This window comes from Arachis duranensis, chromosome 5 (assembly GCF_000817695.3).
Source record: "Arachis duranensis cultivar V14167 chromosome 5, aradu.V14167.gnm2.J7QH, whole genome shotgun sequence".
Taxonomy (NCBI): domain Eukaryota; kingdom Viridiplantae; phylum Streptophyta; class Magnoliopsida; order Fabales; family Fabaceae; genus Arachis; species Arachis duranensis.
Genome location: NC_029776.3, coordinates 101,182,493 through 101,188,893, shown reverse-complemented (window position 1 = coordinate 101,188,893; position 6,401 = coordinate 101,182,493). Strand labels below are relative to the sequence as shown.

At 33.2% G+C, this 6,401-nt stretch overlaps 1 long non-coding RNA gene across 1 annotated transcript; it reads right to left on the bottom strand.

Annotated features, from left to right (window-relative positions):
• Nucleotides 1-2,863: 2,863 nt before the first annotated feature.
• LOC127747749 (uncharacterized) lies at nucleotides 2,864-5,757 on the bottom strand. The gene is made up of 6 exons (XR_008009573.1): nucleotides 5,273-5,757; nucleotides 4,003-4,068; nucleotides 3,845-3,909; nucleotides 3,433-3,549; nucleotides 3,074-3,187; nucleotides 2,864-2,931 (listed from the first exon to the last, which is right to left on the bottom strand). It is a non-coding gene; the product is annotated as an uncharacterized LOC127747749 (long non-coding RNA).
• Nucleotides 5,758-6,401: the final 644 nt, after the last annotated feature.

Here is a 6,401-nt window from a genome sequence, read left to right as displayed (position 1 = left end):
CCCTATATACTTGAGTGATTAGAGCGTATACACATTCGGTAAGGATTCAATTGCTCAATTCTATGTTTTCTTTGCTCTTGAAGCTTTATCTTGCAAGTTCATTAATTTTTTTAAGACTTGAATCAATTGTGGAGTTGATTTGACTATCATTATTATTTTTGCCCTTCTTACTTATCCATACTCTTGGACTTTGATTTATTTTTAACTAAGTAAGTTTACATAGGATAGAGTAGGTAAATTGTATTTAGATAGATTGCATATAATAAGTGTGATATCCCTTGATCTTGTCTTTCTTGATGCTTAGCATGAGAATATGTTATAATTTAGTATCAGAGCAGTCTTTCCTGTAGAGCTTGAAGAATGGACTAACTATACTTCATTACATACTTTCAATGTCTATCATGTTGTAAGTCTTGTCCAGATGACAAGAGTTAGAGCTTTATACACATAACTGTCGATTAACTCTATTAGTCTACCGTGCAAATTTCATGGTATTTGGTTTGGCCAACCTAATGTTATTCGCTTGTGTATTTGGGAACACTAATAGATTATCATAGACAAAGTAAAATTGATAAATAATGGTAATCGCTAAGTTTGGAAAATGTTAGGTATTCTTCTATGATAGGTTGGAGTTGACGAATGTGCTTTAATCATGCCGCGTGATCTTACGAACTATGTATTCTTCTATTCTCTATCTTGAAATTCCTTGTTTCATTATCTTTTCTTGAAATGCGATTGATTCTTTTGCTTCATGTCTTCTATCTAATGCATATTTTGATCTGATTGCATTCCTCTACGTAGACAATACAATTCCTTGAAAAACTCTGAACTTGTTTGGTGCGATATAGCATTCCATATAGTTTCTTTCTGAAATTCTTGTTTCTGACTCTTTTGAAAGAAATTTCAACACAGTTCTTCTCTTGTTTGACTGTGTCTATAACCATTTTTGATAATTTGATGATATTATTTTCAATTCAGCATACACTCTCTTATATAAACTTTAAAACTTCTTCATTGTACACTACAAGAAAAACACCCATTCAAGTACACTTGAAAAGTGTAGCCAAAAGTGAAAAAAAATGATGCCTTAGGCTACGGCTACGCTTTTTGGGCTACGGCTACGCTTTTTGGAGTGATTCCTATTCGGCCGTTGCCTATTCTCAAAGGCTACGCTTTTCTGCACCAAGGGCTACGCTTTTGGCGTTTGGGAATAGGCTACGCTTTTCAAGTGATGCTGTCCAAGACCAAAGGCTACGCTTTTCAGCTTTCATTTTTCCAGAATAGGCTACGCTTTTCAACGCTACTGCATCACTTGTAAAGCGTAGCCACATTGTATACCATAGCTACTTTTTATAAGCGTAGCCTTAGATCCCTCTTTTTTTTTGTATACTATAGCTACTGTATATAAGTGTAGCCTTAGGTCCCTCATTGTTTTTTTTATTTTTTTTATTTTCTGTATGTATATAATATTCTAATAATTTTTTATACAACATAATATTTAATAATATTATTACATATATAATTCTACATTTTTAATTAAATGAGTTAAATATTATAAAATAAAATTAAACACATAATTATACTAAATAATTTCTTTAAACAATAAAAATTATCCTTACATAATTCAAAGACATAATCTTAAGAAGCAATTAACAATCAAAATATAACTTAAGATAATTTAAGTCACATGAAACTTGTATCACATCAATTAAAATGCAAAGTTTGCACTCTATATCCGACAAGAGCTTAACAAACAGAAAATCGTCAATCTTTTAATCTTGGCATAATGATTAAAAAATCTTCTGAAGCGCCTTCAGATTCTTCTCAAACACATCTTTTTCATGCTGATCTTCATCACCATCAAGAAAACTCTTGGCCTTAACAATTGTATCAGTGTTCATTCCCTTGTTCATTCCCAGCAATAACTCATTTTCAAGCAGTTACTGCTTTGCTTATAGCTGTAGATTATCATAATTCAAAAAGAGAACCATGTAAGGATTTTGCATACTGATTCACCACCATACGCAATCAATACAAGATTATGTTGAAGAAAATGACCGGGCTACTTACAAATATTCTTTTGACCATTCTCGCGACACATGAAGAAAACAAAATCATAGAACCGAATGAATTCTGAAAAGTCTGCCTGGCAAGAGCAACAAATGAAGCACATGTTCCAATTGCAAGTATCAGATTAAAGATTAAAAATACAAAAAAACAAACTTGTTGCTTTTCTATTATTCTCATTAAAGCTGAATGCTAAATTCACAAAATCATGCCAATCAGCTTAATTTCAAGTGCAAAAGAGAAAAACGGCGTTGTCTCAAAGAGTAAAGTGAGAATCATCAACCTAAATTATAAAATTAAAAATGAATTGAGACAGATATATCAATTTTGCACCAATATCCCAAATACAAAAGAAAAAACCATAAAGTAAATAAAACTGTTCTCTTTCCACTGTTATTTAATCATGTCACTCAATCAAACACAACACAACAAAATAAAACAAAAAATTTTTTTGGGGGTACCAATAATGGTAGGAAAAACCATGGAAGCTGGAAAACAACATAACTAAGGGTAAATTAAATAAACAAAGAAAGAAAAGAAAAGAACATTGCTCACAAAAGCTAAACAGAATTGAGGGTGTATTATTGAAAATATATATGTATAGTTAATTAGTCTAGCCATTTAAAAAATAAATAAAAAATAATCTTTTTAAATGAAAGCTAAAAATCCCAATTCTAGAGTCTTAGATTGCATTGAAGCCATGTGAAAAATTGGTCAATTACCTTGATAAAGGACATCATCATCAACATCATCATCTGCTTGAAAACATCGATAACACGACATAAGATCTTTGACGGGAAGATCGTATTTGGGAGATTTCTGGTTCTTCATCTGCCTCAAATATTGTTCTGTAGGTTCTGGCAACTACAAAAGAAAAAAATCAAAATTATATAACACTTACTAAACCCCTTAAGGCTTAAATTTGAAAGCATACATAGCACAAAAATAGAAAAAAATGAAATTCACAAACAAAATCAGAAACAAGGTAAAGAAGTGTATATCATACCAATTCAATGTGACCCTGAGGGAAATAGAAAACTCTGTCTTGAACACAAGGAACATTCATTAATGGCCCTGCACAGCCTCCATAGCTCTTTAAACAAATCATCACCAGCCCCATCTGCCACAAAACAAAACACAAACATGTTGGAAACTTTGCATGGTTTTTTTCAGACCAAAAGTTGGAAACTTTTTTCTCTCATTTTTGCATTAAGCTCTTCCTTAGTAACCTCCATGTTCACAAGGCAAAAAGGGTCATTCACTTCATATTGAAAAATTAAAGGAAAATATTAAAAATGGAGCAAGAGAATTATCAGAATTTTGAATTAGAGGAGAAAAGAAAGAAGATGAAGTCGCTGTCCTCACCTAGCAAAGAAACTCGAAGAACAGTTGGGTGAGTGAAACGCAGCTCCCTCTTAAGCTTCAGTCAGCTCCCTCCTGACTTTGAACGAGGTTTACTTGCACTTGCTAGCGGGTTATCACCTATAATTAGCAATTTATCACATCAGTGAAGCTCATAAAACCACACAAGCAACATTGTCAAAATACAATTTTGTATAATTGATTTTAGGTATAATTAATTCTAACATAACTGGTTTTTATGTCTGCTACTTCCTCTCAATGTAATTCTAACACAGTAAAAATTTTCACTTCGATCCAAATTGATTCTAGAGACAAGAATTTGATTCTAGTTGAGAAAAATCAAACATAGATTAAAAAGGAGGTTCCAATTTCTAAACATGTAAGTATAGCCAATCAGATAAGAGGAAGTTCTAACTTTTGCAATCCATTATCCATATATGCATCCAAAGATGATATCACCCGAGGAAGTTGCTCTAAAATCTGCAATTTGAAAAGCAAAACAACCAGCATTACACACACTAGAAACTTGTTTTTGCAGTCATCCACTACCCTGCATCAGATAAAAGTGTGCACCTGCTCTGTATTCTTCATAGTAGAAACCTTTGCCATAAGGTTCTTGGGAAGCTTAGTGAGTTTGGCCTACAAGTGATCGAATCACAGTAATAACAAGTTAACTATAATAATTAAAAAAGAAAACTCAAGTAATAACAACATAAATTAGAGATGTAAGATTCTGCTTGAAAGGGTACCAAAAATTTTCAATCAATCCCACTTGAAAGACACAAGATTCTGCAAAACCACTATTTTTCAATATGTATATTTATAAACCAATTTGCAGAAACTGGTTTCACATTCTAATGCGAAAGAAACCAAATTTACTCACAGAAATTAATTTTCATGAATTGAAATTTAAAAGACAAAACTGAATCATAGGTAAAATCTGAGAAAGCAAACACAAAGTACTAAAAAAATGACTAAAAGGAATACTCCTATTATTACTAATTAAAAAGGCCCCAAAGTTTGATTTAGTGGCTTTATTAGTTCACTGAGGAATTTTCTTCACTCTTGCACACCAAGAGCCTGGCTGTTCTCAATAAACAGGTAGGTAAATGAGCATTGGAATTTGGAATCGGTAGCGGCAAGTCTTATGAATGAATCTGAGATTTGATATTATAATTTTTAATTATAGTTGATAAGAAGAAATATGGTTAAAAGTGCCAAAGAAAGCATAAAGCAGAAAGCCAGCAAATCAGAAATCTATGGGAATCTGCAGGCTGTGTTTATAGAAATGGATAGCACTCAAGATATAAGCATAAGCCTTCAAACCTTGTCCCAATTGAAGAATAGCTAAGTTTATATTATTCATCTTGAATTGTGATTTTTCACAGAATCATTCAGTGGCGAAAGAACTAGCTGAATTAAATATATCATAAACTCACCCAGATTTATGAACTTGAAATAAATAAATCAAATTAGACATAATAAATAAATTAATAACAATGACAAGCATACGCAAACCCAGATTTTCTTGGCTTGTGGAAAATTGTTAGTAGCATTGCATATAATACAGGTCACTAGAATTGATATGATCCTTTGAAAAATCACTAAGAAAAATCACTGTAAGGACACTATTCTATTCTTTATCAGAAGGTTAAACAACGCAGCTTCATTAACAAATAATCTAACAATACTCATTAATCTGTTAAACCACGCAGCTTCATCAATTCATAAAACCCCCAAATTAAAACCCATATTTCACAGATTAAAACCCCTAAATTAAAACCCCTAAAATCGGAACCCTAAACCTCTGAAATTTCAGAACCAAATAGAAATCAATACATACATAATCAACACGGAGATGACGATGATGAGAAGCACGGAGATGACGATGGTGAGGGCGGCGCAGCGATGATTTGTGCAGAACGGCGAAGAAGAGCGATGGTCTGTGCAGTGGTGACAATGGCAAAGGTGATGAGCGACGATGGTGAACGGTGAGTGGTTACTGGGTGGCGACGGTCAACAGCGACGGTAAGAATGGCGAAGGTGAGAGTTGTGCGCGACAGGGTTGGCGAAGGTAAGGGCGGCGCAGCGACGAGAAGACGATGGTAAGGGCGGCACAGCGACGAGGAGGAGGGCGAAGAGAAGCGACGGTGAGTGGTGGGTGAGAGGGTTTCTGTAGCGAGAGTGTTTCTTCGATGGTGAGCTTTGGATTTGGAGGGATCGAGATGAAGGCTAAGTCTGGGTTTTGGATTTGGAGGGACAAAAATTTCATTAAGTGTTTGAGTTTTGCTTTCGAAAACTGAGGAAAAAAATTTATTAAGTGTCAAATCTTTTGCTTTATATACATTAGGCATCACTTTTGAAGTGTATCCAAAACTTAATAAAAAGGCTACTCTTTAAAAGCGTTCCCTTAGATACAAAAAGTGGACCCATAAATATTAACATACGGCTACGCTTTTTAAGTGATTTCTATAATACCTAAGGCTACACTTTTTAAATGATGCCAAAATTGTGTTTCCTTTTCTCTTATAAAAAGGCATCACTGAAAAAAGCGTAGCCTATTCATAGAATAGGCTACGCTCACTGAAAAAAGCGTAGCCTATTCTATGAATAGGCTACGCTTTTTAAATGTAGCTTAAAAAAAGTGTGGCTGAATGGGTATTTTTCTTGTAGTGGTAGTTTGAACCTATTTGCTTGTAACGCACTACTTATTCTTCTATTGACTTATAAAAATTTTTATCTTAGATTTTCTTTTTCAAACACAACTTGATTTTCTACCAACTTTGTTGCAATTTTTATTAATATTCTTATATGATAATGCATCCAAGTATCTTTCAAGATTTTTGAGAAAGTATTTTTTTTCTTAGCCCAATTAATTTTCATTTTTCAAACCTCACATTTTCTATCTTTAACTTAGAAATTGTTTTAAGGTAATGCAACATTTATGTTTTTAAGACTTTTTTTAAAAAATG